This window comes from Schistocerca cancellata, chromosome 2, assembly GCF_023864275.1.
Source record: "Schistocerca cancellata isolate TAMUIC-IGC-003103 chromosome 2, iqSchCanc2.1, whole genome shotgun sequence".
Taxonomy (NCBI): Eukaryota; Metazoa; Arthropoda; class Insecta; order Orthoptera; family Acrididae; genus Schistocerca; species Schistocerca cancellata.
The window spans coordinates 1,151,574,882-1,151,588,516 of record NC_064627.1 but is presented as its reverse complement, the minus strand read 5'-3'; the positions used below and the strand labels follow the sequence as shown (position 1 = coordinate 1,151,588,516).

The following is a 13,635-nucleotide window of genomic DNA, read 5'->3' as shown; positions in this document are numbered from 1 at the left end:
GACTTCCTTCAGTATTCTTCTGATATTGAGCATCAAGTATCTTATTAAGTAATAACATGTCTGCATGTAATCTTGTGCGTAATGGTAAACTCGAGAAACGTTCAAGCTGCAATATTTTCCATCTATTCTGATTCCATTAGGACAACGTAAGCCGTCCATTGCAGAACACTCTTGAGACTCCGTTCAGGACTTTTTTCTAGTGGAATTCTGGCTTCCAAAGTGTATGGGAATTTAGGACAACACACTGGCAGGTACAGTTAGGGAGGGCTCTTGGATCAATTTAAATCTTCGGCACTCTGTTGCTTCGAACTGTCGCTTTAAATGGCAGTGAAGTCATTTCCCCATCACCATCTCTACGCCTGCTCCTTCTCCCATCTCAGGGTCCGGAATCTTTCCTCTCTAACTAGGCTCTAACACTACCTCCAAACGTAAACTCCAGACAGTACATGTACTTCAACCAACTTATTGTCCGTACATTGCTTCTTTAAACTTGTGAAGGCGCAGTTAGCGACAACAAATACTCTGTTCAAGAATCACAAGAGGCGGAGGTGTACTTGGAAAAGGCCAGTAGATGCGGGAAGATTACAGTCAGAGCACATCAGGGGCAGGCAGAGACTCCGAAATCAGGTACTGAATTGTATGGTGTACCGAGAAGCAGATTTAGGCTCACATCACTACTTAATAATGATGAAGAATAGGCTGAAATTCAAGAGACCAGTCAGGAAGAATCAAAGCGCAAAGAAGTGGGATACAGAAGTACTAAGGAGGGCGGTAACTTTACGAGCGCATTGGGAATTCCACTTTTGAAGGCAGAGGAGAGAGCGAGTAGGTGGAGAGAGTACATTAAAGGCCTCTTAGAGAAGGAGGACTTGTCTGGTAACGTCGTAGAAGAAGAAACATAAGTCGTCATGGAAGAGATAATGGATTCAGTATCAGAAACATAATTTAAAAGAGCACTGGACGATTTGAGATCAAATAAGACAGAAGGGATGGATAACATTCTATCGGAATTTCTATCATCATTGGGCGAAGTGGCCACAAAATGACTATTCACTTTGGTGTGTAGAATATATTAAACCGCAAGAGCCGACAAGTGTGAGAATTATTGCATAGTCAGCGTAACAGCTCAAGCAGCCAAGCTGCTGACAACAAAAGTATGCAAAAGAATGGAGAAGAAAACTGAGGATCTGCTATATGATGATCATTTTGACTTTCATAAAGGTAAAGACACCTCTTACGTTGAACTTGATAATGGAAGCAAGACTTAAGAAAAAACAAGACACCTTCATAGAATTTGCCGAGGTGGAAAAAGCGTTCAACAGTATAATATGGTACAAGATGTTAGAAATTCTAAGAACAATACAGGTAAGCTATAGGGAAAGACGGGGATATACGATATGTACAAGGACTAAGAGGGAAGAGCAAGAGTGGGAGACCAAGAACGAAGTGTTCCGATTAAAGAGGGTGTAAGACAGAGGTACAGGCTTTCGCTCATCCTGTTCAATTTATACATCGAAGAAGCAAAGACGAAAATGAAAGAAAGGTCTAAGAGAGGAATTAAAATACAAGGTGAAAGAATGTTAATGATAAGATGCGGTGATGATATTCCTATCCTTAGTGAAAGCGAAGAAGAATTATGGGTCTGTTGAACGCAGTGAGTGTAGAATATAGATTCAGCGTAAATTGAAGAAAGCCGAAAGTAATGAGACGTTGGAGAAATGAGGGCAGCGAGAAACATAAAATCAGAACTGGGTATCACGAAGCAGACGAAATTAAGGCATTTTGCTTCTAGGCAGCTAAATAAACGCTGATGGACGGAGCAAGGGGGACATAAAAAGCAGAGTAGCGTTTGCAGAGAGGGCGTTCCTGGCCAAGACGAATGTGTTACTGTCACACACAGGCCTTGACATGTGGAAGAAATGTACCTTTAGAGCACAGCATTGTATGGCTGGGAAACACTGACTACGGGAAAACCGGAACAGAAAATAATCGAAAAATTTTAGATGTGGTGCTAGAGACGAATGGTGAAAATTAGGTGGACTGATAAGACTAAGGAATGAGAATGTTAGCTGTAGAATCGGCGAGGAAGGGAGTGTGTGAAAAACTCTGACGAGAAGAAGGGTAAGGATGATGAGAACCTATGAAGACATGATGGTACTGGAGGGAGCTGTGGAGGGTGAAAACTGTAGAGGAAGACAGAGGCTGGGTTACATCCAGCAAATAACTCAGGACATTGCTGCTCTGAGATGAATAGGTAGGCACAAGAGAGGAATTGGTGGTTGGTCGCATGAAACCAGTCAGGAGATTGACGACCCACCTCTGAGATCTCTACATGAGTGTCAGACAGAATTAAAAGGGTCAGTGAAATGAAAAGGAGAGCGATTCCGCCGAAATGTTGCCAAGGCTGTTTGCAGTATGCTGCAGAAGTTGCTCTGGGAAGCCCGTAAACATCCTCCATAGAGTCCTGACCTCTTCCCTCGTGATTTACATATTTTGGAGCCCGTAAAAAGGACGTTCGTGCCTGTCAGTTTGCTTCGGGCGAAAATGTGCACGCCTGAATAGAATCGTAGTTCCATAGGCAACTGTAAACATTTTTCCATAAGGGCATTAAGCGTCTTGTCTCATAGTGGGAAAAATATATTAACAGTTATGGTGAATACTTTTCAAATCATTTACTGTTTACTTAGTTGTTTTGCGTCTCTCTCGTTTTCACTTGATAGCTCCTCACATATCAACAAGTTGATATATGCAAAGGCACACGCATCACTGTAACAATGCCAACTGCCATTACGTCAGCAAGTTGAGGAGGAAGCATGCGGTAAGGCGGGAGGTGAGGAGATGACTGGGTGGTGGGAAATGGCGGGGAAAGGTCATCCCTCTGGGAGATGTTGCCGCACATGTGGAATTACTTTATAGACAACGAGGGTGATGAAATAACGTTCCCTTTGGACAAGCTATTTGCACTTTCTAGCGTATTTGCAGTAGAGGTTCGTGTCTTGTAATGTTGCTGACAGAAGATTTCCTATTTACCGTGTCTTGCAGAGGATAAGGAATCTGCGTCCTTCCGTCGTTACACGATACAGTAAAAAGGTATATTCATCAGTGAATAACCAGTAGAACGAGTTTAGCCATGAACACATCGTTGGCCTGCCAGAACCGTTTTCAGTACACAATGAGGTGACGAAGGCCACGGAATGGCGAGATGCACACGTGCAGGTGGCGGTAATATCGTGTACACGAGGTATAAGAGGACACAGCATGGGGTGAGCTGTCATTTGTATTCAAGTGGTTCATGTGAAAAGTTTTCCGACGTGATTATGGCCGCACAACGCTAATTAAGAGACTTGGAGAGCGGAATGGTAGATAGAGCTGGACCCATGGGACATAACATTTGGCAAACCGTTAGGGAATTCAATATTTCGAGATCCACAATGTCAAGATTGTGCCGACAATACCACATTTCAAGCATCGCCTCTTACCACGGACAATGCAGTGGTCGACGGCCACTATTCAACGACTGAGAGCGTAGGGTTTTCAGTGTTGACGCAGACCCAAGACTGCGTGGAATGTCCGCAGAAATCAGTGTGGAACGTGGGACGGACACATCCGCTAGGACAGTGCGACGAAAATTTACCGTCAGTTGGGCTGTGGCGGAAGGTGACCGACACGAGAGCGTTTGCTAAGAGCACGATATCGCCTGCAGCGCTCTGCTGAGCTCACGACCATATCGGTTGGACTCCAGACGACTGGAAAACCGTGGCCTTGTCAGATGAGACTCAGTTTCAGTTGGTAAGAGCCGATGGTAGGGTCGGAGTGTGGAGTAGACCCCACGGAGCCATGGACCCAAGTTGTCACCGAGGTACAGTGCAAGCTGGTGGTGGTTCCATAATGGTGTGGGCGGTACTTACGTGGAACTCTGCTCTGGCCCAAAACCTATCATTGATTGGAAATGCTTTTGTTCGGCTGCTTGTAACCATTTGTTCCCAAACAACGATGGAACGTTTATGGATGACAGAGTGCCATGTCGCCGGGAAACGGTCGTCTGCCATTGATATGAAAAACTTTCTGGACTGTTCGAGCGATTTATTTGGCCACCCAGTTGGCCCGATATCAGCCCAGCCAACATTCGTGGGACGTGATCAAGACAACAATTCGTGCACAAAATTCTGCACTGCCAACACGCTCTCAATTATGACCTTCTATAGAGGCAGCATGGCCCAGTATTTCTGCTGGGCCGGCCGAAGTGGCCGTGCGGTTAAAGGCGCTGCAGTCTGGAACCGCAAGACCGCTACGATCGCAGGTTCGAATCCGGCCTCGGGCATGGATGTTTGTGATGTCCTTAGGTTAGTTAGGTTTAACTAGTTCTAAGTTCTACGGGACTAATGACCTCAGCAGTTGAGTCCCATAGTGCTCAGAGCCATTTCTACTGGGGACCTTCGCGACTTGTTGCGTCCAATGCCACGTCGATTTGCTACACTGTGCTGGGCAAGAGGATGTCCTTGTCACCTCAGTGTACCAGGTGTTTATAAATGAATGGCGCAGATTTAAAAATTAGCAATGAATGTACGTATTGCTTTACATGGGGAAACAGTACAGCACAAGAAGTGCCAACTGTCCAAGTTTTTTATGCGTTACCCACTGTTCGCTTGTTATGATTACTGCGCAGGAGTAGCGTCTATTTCTAAGATGGCGTCCCAGTAGGGCTTCACGTGAGTTCCGTTTTGAGTTGTCCAGATATGTGCTTACAGTGCAGCGTGAGTTTCGTGCACGGTTTAGGAAAGATGACGCAAGAATAACATAAGTAGGTGGTACCCACAGTTCGCGCAAACCAGAAGAATTTTTGATCGGGGGTCCTGGTCGACCTCGTGGTGTGTCTGATGCAAACGTTGACAGAGTACGCGAGGGGTCTCACCGAAATCCTCGCAACTCACCGACCAAAGCAAGCAGTAAGTTGTTAATGTAAATGATTGTGGTATGGAAGAGTTAGCGTAAAGGCAATTGGTTTGAGCCGTACAGGTGGGATTCGTGCAGGCCCTTACACCAGCAGACAAAGTGAACAAGTGGGATTCGTGCAGGCCCTTACACCAGCAGACAAAGTGAACAAGTGGGATTCGTGCAGGCCCTTACACCAGCAGACAAAGTGAACAAGTGGGATTCGTGCAGGCCCTTACACCAGCAGACAAAGTGAACAAATGGGATTCGTGCAGGCCCTTACACCAGCAGACAAAGTGAAAAAGTGGGATTCGTGCAGGCCCTTACACCAGCAGACAAAGTGAAAAGGCGTGAGTCTTATGAAGAGCCTCAGTTCTGTAGAAAGAGTGATGAAGCAGCTTGCTATATAACAGGCAAGTTAAATGCACACAATGTCCGTATCCCGGTAAGCGAGAAATCTCTTATCCTGACACAGTATCAGCGTGACTTTCCAAAAGTGGAACGGTTTCTGTGCAGTTTGGCACGAGAAAGTGCACAGAACACGATGATGCAACTCATTTCGAGACATATTTCTTGGTTGTTATCTCAGCTGAACATCAGTTATGATGAACACATTTTGCAACTAGACGCTGCTCCGCCCCATTTTCGCAGTAATGTACGAGAGCTTCTGAATAGTGCTCTGCGCCAATGCTGGACTGGACGTGCTGCGACAGTAGACAACAAACTTCTCCAGTGGCCGCCCCGTTCACTGGATTAAGCACCCTGCGATTTCTTTCTGTGGGGGTTTGTGAGAGACGGAGTTCGTGTACTGCCAATGCTTGTGTCCCTTGGGGAAGTATATGATGCACTGCGCACCGTAATGGGGGACATGCTACACCCAGTGTGGGAATAATTTTGTTACTGTGTAGATGTGTGTCATGTGACCGAGGGTGCACATATTAAAGGAGTGTGATCAATGCGTGTGAAACTTGAACACTTACCGCTGCTCATACTGTAAAGTTTGCCCATATCAAATAATAAATCGATTTACTATTAGCATTTAAAATCGTATAACTCACTCGTAATCATGTGTTTGAGTTAGCACCTAGCTGTGGGCAAAGGGTGCATTGAAATTGACTGAAACAAAACACTGACTCACTGACACACACACACACTCACACACACACACACACACACACACCTACTTCGGCTAGTCACCCCAGGCAGCACTGTGCGTCAGGGGCCTAACCGGAGTGGGGGAGGTGATGGAGTGTGCCGGAAGGCACAGCAACGACGACAGGGGCGGGCAGTGTGAGAAGCTGCTCACGTGGCGGCGTCGATGGGGGCAGACCGAGAACGACCGCGTAGCTAACTGCCCTGATATTGAGCACAGAGCTCTGAGAATGGAAAGCTTTACAGCGGGATGTTAGCGGCTTTATAGCCTCACCGTTCAAATTTTTCCGTTTAGCATGTTCCCCTCCACCTGAGTTCATGTGCCAACTGTATGTTCGACACCAACAGCTTTAGCCGTATATCTCGACAATACGTCCAACCTATTGAGGTTGTAATGCGCATTATTTTAGGGCTGAATCGATGGTAGAATTCAAGTTACCCAAAAACTATTGAAAATTACTGAATACAGTCAAAAACTTCAAATAAAAATAAAGTTGTCTTCGACATGAAGATCGGTTTGAACACCGTCGTACTCTACTAGACATGATCGTATTAGAAGCGGTATGCATTCGGCTTCCTCTAATTTGAACAATTTCAAATCGAAAGGTTACTGAAGAAAGTATCCCTTACGCTCCAAAAACAGAAAAGAAAAATTATCCGATTCGATGAGGAGCGGGAGAAACATTTGGTCACAATGTTCAGCACACTTACCTCACCTTCATTCCACGTGTTGCGGATGGATCAAAACACAGGACATCGGCAGTGTAGCGCAGTGAGTGATGAAGTGAAGGGCTGACTTAGGGAGGCGAGCCGGCCGGTGTCCTCTGCGGGGACATTTTAGCATACCTGTCGTCCAATAAAGATGGCCACGGCTGTCCTTATAATAATGCAGACAGGATTTTAAACGCGCAGTTTATTATAGCAAACAAAAAGCAGTCTCATACGATATCTTTAAATGTTTTGTAACAAAAATATTGTTTCTGATTCAAAAAATTGTGTATGGTTTCACTCGAAAGGCAATAATAATAATAATAATAATAATAATAATAATAATAATAATAATAATTTTAAATTAGAGAAGTTAAATATAAGAGTATCAGTTATCCTAAAAATATTTCCCAGAAAATTATGTTATTTTCGGAATTCTGTCTCATGATCAACATATTTTTTCAGACTTACTTTCCGGTTTTGGAACTTCTTATAGTTTGTAAAAAAAATTTCTTCGTGTCTTGTCTTTGTTTTTTGGTCTTTTTTCCGCAATTGCAGATATTCAGGTTATACGGGTTAATTACCGAGTTTTACGACTATAATACAAGTCTTGTTAAGACCAGATGCGTTTCACTCTGTTATTTTCTTCAAATGAAACACATTTTTGCCAAACGCTTACACGCCATTTTTTGGGGGGAAATGAATGTGTGACAGGTCTGGGATACTCTATACACGGACAATTGCGATTGTTCAAGAGTCCTACAACAGATTCTAATCTCGCCTTACCGCAATCTATGCAAGAAATTTTAATAGACTTTTAAGTCTGTTAGTGGTTCAATATACAAACGTCCATTATAAATCAACAAAAACACGGATATTTTAATTTGGTGGCAAAATGCGAAATCCTTATTGGGAGATGTATATTCACATCGAAAACTTAGGATATACTCAAACCCTTATTATTACTGAGAGTAGTAATGGAAATGCCAATATTACTGTTTTCTAAATGTCATGAAAGTGACGAACATACTGGTAACTCAGTTAAATTCTTTACAATAATGACAAATGTTGAAATTACACTGTTGTAACAATTTGCAACAAACCGCTTATGCAGAAAATTGTAAGAAAGTATGATTCACAATGGTATGCAAGAAGGAAACGAGAACTGATGTGACCTGTCACCCTACAAATGCCCATTACTGTGAAGATGTACAACCACTGGACCACGGGATCAGTGCGTTTCTGACAGCATTCGTAACGGCTCGTTTACAAAATTTCTTTAAACAATACAAACGAAGCATTGTGACGTGCCTATCTGGTGCGTGAGGGGACAGCTGTTGTTCGTGCTTCAGGCGAGGTCTGTCCAGAAACCACGTCTGGCCTTCATGCAGAGAGAGAGGTGGTGGAGGGAAAGAAACAGTCGCTGAATAACGAAGTAAGACAGTGTTCTTAGACCTACAATTGTGAGAAAGTCACATTAATGTTTGTCCTCCTGAGAAAGCTATCCAAATGACAGTTGCAATTGTGAGTCCTACCAGGTGTGAAATCTGCGCCGAGTGAGGCGAGACAAATAGCTATGCGTCAATGATGTTTGTGTAAGAGTGAAACGACGATTGATCGTCATGAGGAAAGAAGTGTTTGTCTAACTGTAGTCATAAACGGAATGGTATTCAAAGTGGACGATATCTCAACTGTCAGATAATTTTCCTCAGATTTATGGCAGTGCTCTTTGGGGCCAGAAACATCTTTCTCAAAATCACAAAATGCAACGAATAAATAGTTCTTTGTACTCGCATTTTCGTAAAGATGCAGAAGGAGAAAATCCCAATAAACAGATTGGCAACAGGTAACGAGATATGTGTTTTTCAAACCAAGAAAGAAACGATTTTTCGATACCCCAGCTGTCGGACAACGTTACGCAGATTTATCGGAAAGCTCTTTGGGTTCAAAATCTCCTCTCTGCCACACTCTGCCTCTCAAGCGCAGGGGAGCAGGGGTGTTTTGCTTCAGTCCGAATGGGACCCATCTAAACATCTGCCTTCAGCCCAGACTTGGCAACAAGAGATTTGTACCTCCTCATAGTAACCAAAAAGTTACTAGGCTACCAGACCTTTCAACCTGACAAAGAACTTCCAAATGCTGCTATGGGCTTTTATGCAGCCGAAACGTGTTCCCTGATTAAGAGATAAAATAAATGTTCAAATCTGAATTTCGATTATATAGGCGTAATACAAATACCTTATTTTAAGATTTTTCTAATAAATTTCCTTTAAAAATTCAAGTATTTAGTAGAGCCCACTGCAGATTTCATTCCGAGTAGCCCTCGTATTAACGATTTTGATCAGAAACCTTCCTGGTTATTTACGCCGAGGAATTGCCAGAAAAAGTGGACCAGTATTTAGTCACAGCAGGACAAGTTATTAGGCAGAATTGTCTACGACTGTCAACTGCCTCTAAACATTGAGAAAGGTTAAGTTGCGTAATTTACGAAACGGGTAAACGTAATATCTTCAGCTTTAGGATTAATGAGTTACAAATAAAGTAGATTAATTTTGAAAAATATTACTGGCAGAAACAGGGGCAAGGGACTGTAGTGAATAATTATATTGGATCAACCATGGTTACAGAAAATGGTTCCAGATTAGAAGGAATCTACTTCATTTACAAAACAGTCCTATTAATAACTCTGCGGACTGTTCACTTGTTGCGCTCCGTAAGTCAAGCGTTTGCAAAGAAGTGTGGCACGAATAACCAAGTGTTTTACATCGAGTTGGGGCGAGACACAGGAGAGTATAAAATTGGAACAGACAGAAGTGTCGTCGTAACTGCCGTCTGCTTCACATTTGCTGTGCAGCAAGCTACGTTAATTTAAGTATTAACTGTATTTTTCTTACTTGTCACTTCTTCTTCCACGTGTTTTTGCTTTTAGGAAGCTTTAATTTTCGAGTATTAGTAACAGTGTTCCATAGATTTCAGAGAGAGTCCCTTTAGTCAGCCATAGTGCCATTAGTGCTTGTGTTTGTTTTGAATACAGTTCAGAGAGTGTGTAAGTAGGCTGTTTAGGTTTTTATGTTGGTAACGCCATGTAGCGCTCTATATGAAAATCACTGGCTGTGCTGTGTGCAGTCTGTGGCTCGTTTGCATTATTGGAATCTGCTATTGTAGTGTTGGGCAGTTGGCTGTGAACAGCGCGTAACGTTGGGCAGTTGGAGGTGAGCCCGCCGGCAGTGGTGGATGTGGGGAGAGAAATGGCGGAGTTTTGAGAGCGAATGATCTGGACGCGTGTCCATCAGACACAGTAAATTTGTAAGAGTGGATGTCATCAACTGCTATATATATTATGACTTTTGAACACTATTAAGGTAAATACATTGTTTGTTCTCTATCAAAATGTTTCATTTCCTAACTATGCCTATCAGTAGTTAGTGCCTTCAGTAGTTAGAATCTTTTATTCAGCTGGCAGTACTGGCGCACGCTGTATTGCAGTAGTTCGAGTAACGAAGATTTTTGTGAGGTAAGTGATTTGTGAAAGGTATAGGTTAATGTTAGTCAGGGCCATTCTTTTGTAGGGATTTTTGAAACTCAGATTGCGTTGCGTTAAAAATATTGTGTGTCAGTTTAGTGTTGATCAGAATAGGTAAAGAGCGAAATGTCTGAGTACGTTCAGTTTTGCTCAGCTGTTTGAAAATCAAATAATGTTCGACGTTTATCAGCACAGTCATTCGGGGATGTTTCAATAGGTAGTGCTTATTTTCGATGTTTTCAACAAGAAGTGTCTAGTAACAACATTTTAGTCAGCTATCAACCGCCTTTAGTGAATTAGCAGTTTAGCTAAAAGTTGATTAACTCTCTACTGTAAATTGTTGATTTCTCAGCATGGATAGGATCTGTGCCGGCCGTGGTGGCCGAGCGGTTCTAGGCGCTACAGTCTGGAACCGCGCGACCGCTACGTTTGCAGGTTCGAATCCTGCCTCGGGCATGGATGTGTGTGATGTTCTTAGGTTAGTTAGGTTTAAGTAGTTCTAAGGTCTAGGTGACTGATGACCTCAGAAGTTGAGTCCCATAGTGCTCAGAGCGATTTTTTTTAACAGGATGTGTGACTGCTGTGTACGGACACAGGAGGAGCTGGCCACTGTTCGCGAATAGCTGAACGTGCTGATGGCCGCGGTCAGCCGTCTTCAGGCTGCTGCCTCGGAGTGTAGCGTTAGTGGGGAGTATGGTGCGTCGCATGGTACACCCCAGGTGTTACATGCTTCGCCCACTGTCCCTGCTGTCGAGACATCTTCGCGGGTACCGGGCGCGGTTGGGCCACCCTCTCCCTAAGAGGAGTGGCGGGTTCAGCGGCGTTCGCGGCGCACGAGGTGGAGCGTCAATGTGGAGGCTGGCCGTGTGGCATCGCCCGCTCTGCCTGTGAGTGGACATGTGGCCGCCCCTTCAGCAAGGTCCGAGCAGGCACTCGGGGGGAGGGGTTTATTAGTGATTGGGAGCTCCAACGTTAGGCGGGTGATGGAGCCCCTTAGGGAAATAGCGGAAACGTCGGCGAAGAAGCCCAGTCTTCACTCTGTCTGTCTGCCGGGGGTCTCATACGAGATGTGGAGGAGGCCCTGCCGGCGGCGATAGAGAGCACTGGGTGCACCCGACTGCAAATTGTTGCTCATGTAAGCACCAATGACTCCTGCCGTCTGGGTTCAGAGGTCACCCTCAGTTCGTGCAGGCGGTTGACGGAGTTGGTGAAGGCGGAAAGCCTCGCTCGTGGGGTGGAATCTAAGCTGAGTATTTGTAGTATCGTTCCCAGAACCGATTGCGGTCCTCTGGTTTGGAGCCGAGTGGAAGACTTAAACCAGAGGCTCATACGATTCTGCGGAGATCTGGGATGCAAATTTCTCGACCTCCGCTATCGGGTGGAGAAATGTAGGGTCCCCCTGAATAGGTCAGGCGTGCACTACACGCCGAAAGTGGCTACAAGGGTAGCGGAGTACATGTCGAGTGCACATGGGGGTTTTTTAGGTTAGAGAATCCCCTCCCTAGGCCCGACAAGACGCCTCCTGAGACGCGACAAGGTAGTAGTAGGCAAAACGCAACAGGGAATGACAATATTAATGTGGTAATAGTAAACTGCAGGAGCGTCGATAGAGAGGTCCCAGAACTGCTCTCATTAATAAACGGTCACAACGCCCCCATAGTACTAGGGACAGAAAGTTGGCTGAAACCAGATGTAAACAATAATGAAATTCTAAACTCAGATTGGAATGTATACCGCAGAGACAGGCTGGACAGTGAAGGGGGAGGCGTGTTTATAGCGATAAAACGTGCAATAGTGTCGAAGGAAATTGACGGAGATCCGAAATGTGAAATAATTTGGATGAAGGTCATGGTTAAATCAGGCTGAAACATGGTAATTGGATGTCTCTATAGGCCCCCTGGCTCAGCAGCTGTTGTGGCAGACCATCTGAAGGAAAGTTTGGAAAATATTTCGAGTAGATTTCTCGACCATGTTATAGTTCTGGGTGGAGATTTTAATTTGCCGGATATAGACTGGGAGACTCAAACGTTTATAACGGGTGGCAGAGACAAACAATCCAGTGATATTTTTTAAGTGCATTATCTGAAAACTACCTTGAGCAGTTAAAAAGAGAACCGACTCGTGGCAATAACATATTAGACCTTCTGGTGACACACAGACCCGAACTATTTGAAAAAGTTAACGCAGAACAGGGAATCAGCGATCATAAAGCGGTTACGGCATCGATGATTTCAGCCGTAAATAGAAATATTAAAAAAGGGAGGAAGATTTTTCTGTTTAGCAAAAGTGACAAAAGCAGATTTCAGACTACTTGACGGCTCAACACAAAAGTTTTGTCTCAAGAACAGATAGTGTTGAGGATCAGTGGACAAAGTTCAAAACCATCGTACAATATGCATTAGATGAGTATGTGCCAAGCTAGATCGTAAGAGATGGAAAAGAGCCATCGTGGTACAACAACCGAGTTCGAAAACGGCTGCGGAAGCAAAGGGAACTTCACAGCAAACATAAACATAGCCAAAGCCTTGCAGACAAAAAAAAAATTACGCGAAGCGACATGTAGAGTGAGGAGGGCTATGCGAGAGGCGTGCAATGAATTCGAAAGTAAAGTTCTAAGTACTGACTCGGAGAGAAAATCCTAAGAAATTTTGGTCTTATGTAAAAGCGGTAGGTGGATGGAAACAAAATGTCCAGACACTCTGTGACCAAAATGGATACTGAAACAGAGAATGACAAACTAAAGGCCGAATACTAAATGTCTTTTTCCAAAGCTGTTTCACAGAGGAAGACTGCACTGTAGTTCCTTCTCTAGATTGTAGCACAGATGACAAAATGGTAGATATCGAAATAGATGAGAGAGTGATAGAAAAACAATTAAAATCGCCCAAAAGAGGAAAGGCCGCTGGACCTGATGGGATACCAGTTTGATTTTACGCAGAGTACGCAAAGAAACTTGTCCCCCCCCCCCCCTTGCAGCGGTGTACCGTACGTCTCTAGAAGAGCGTAGCGTTCCAAAGGATTGGAAAAGTGCACAGGTCATTCCCGTTTTCAAGAAGGGACTTCGAAGAGATGTGTAGAACTATAGACCTATATCTCTAACGTCGATCAGTTGTAAAATTTTGGAACACGTATTATGTTCGAGTATAATGACTTTTCTGGAGGCTAGAAATCTACTCTGTAGGAATCAGCATGGAATTCGAAAAAGACGATCGTGTGGAACCCAGCTCACACTATTTGTCCATGAGACTCAGAGGGCCATAGACACGGGTTCACAGGTAGATGCCGTGTTTCCTGACTTCCGCAAGGCCTTCGATACGGTT

The 13,635-nt window shown here is 44.2% G+C and overlaps 1 protein-coding gene across 1 annotated transcript in view; it reads left to right on the top strand.

Annotated features, from left to right (window-relative positions):
• LOC126161287 (cytochrome P450 9e2-like) overlaps positions 1-13,635 on the top strand; it is a 95,146-nt gene that overhangs the window by 57,701 nt on the left and 23,810 nt on the right. The window lies entirely within an intron of this gene.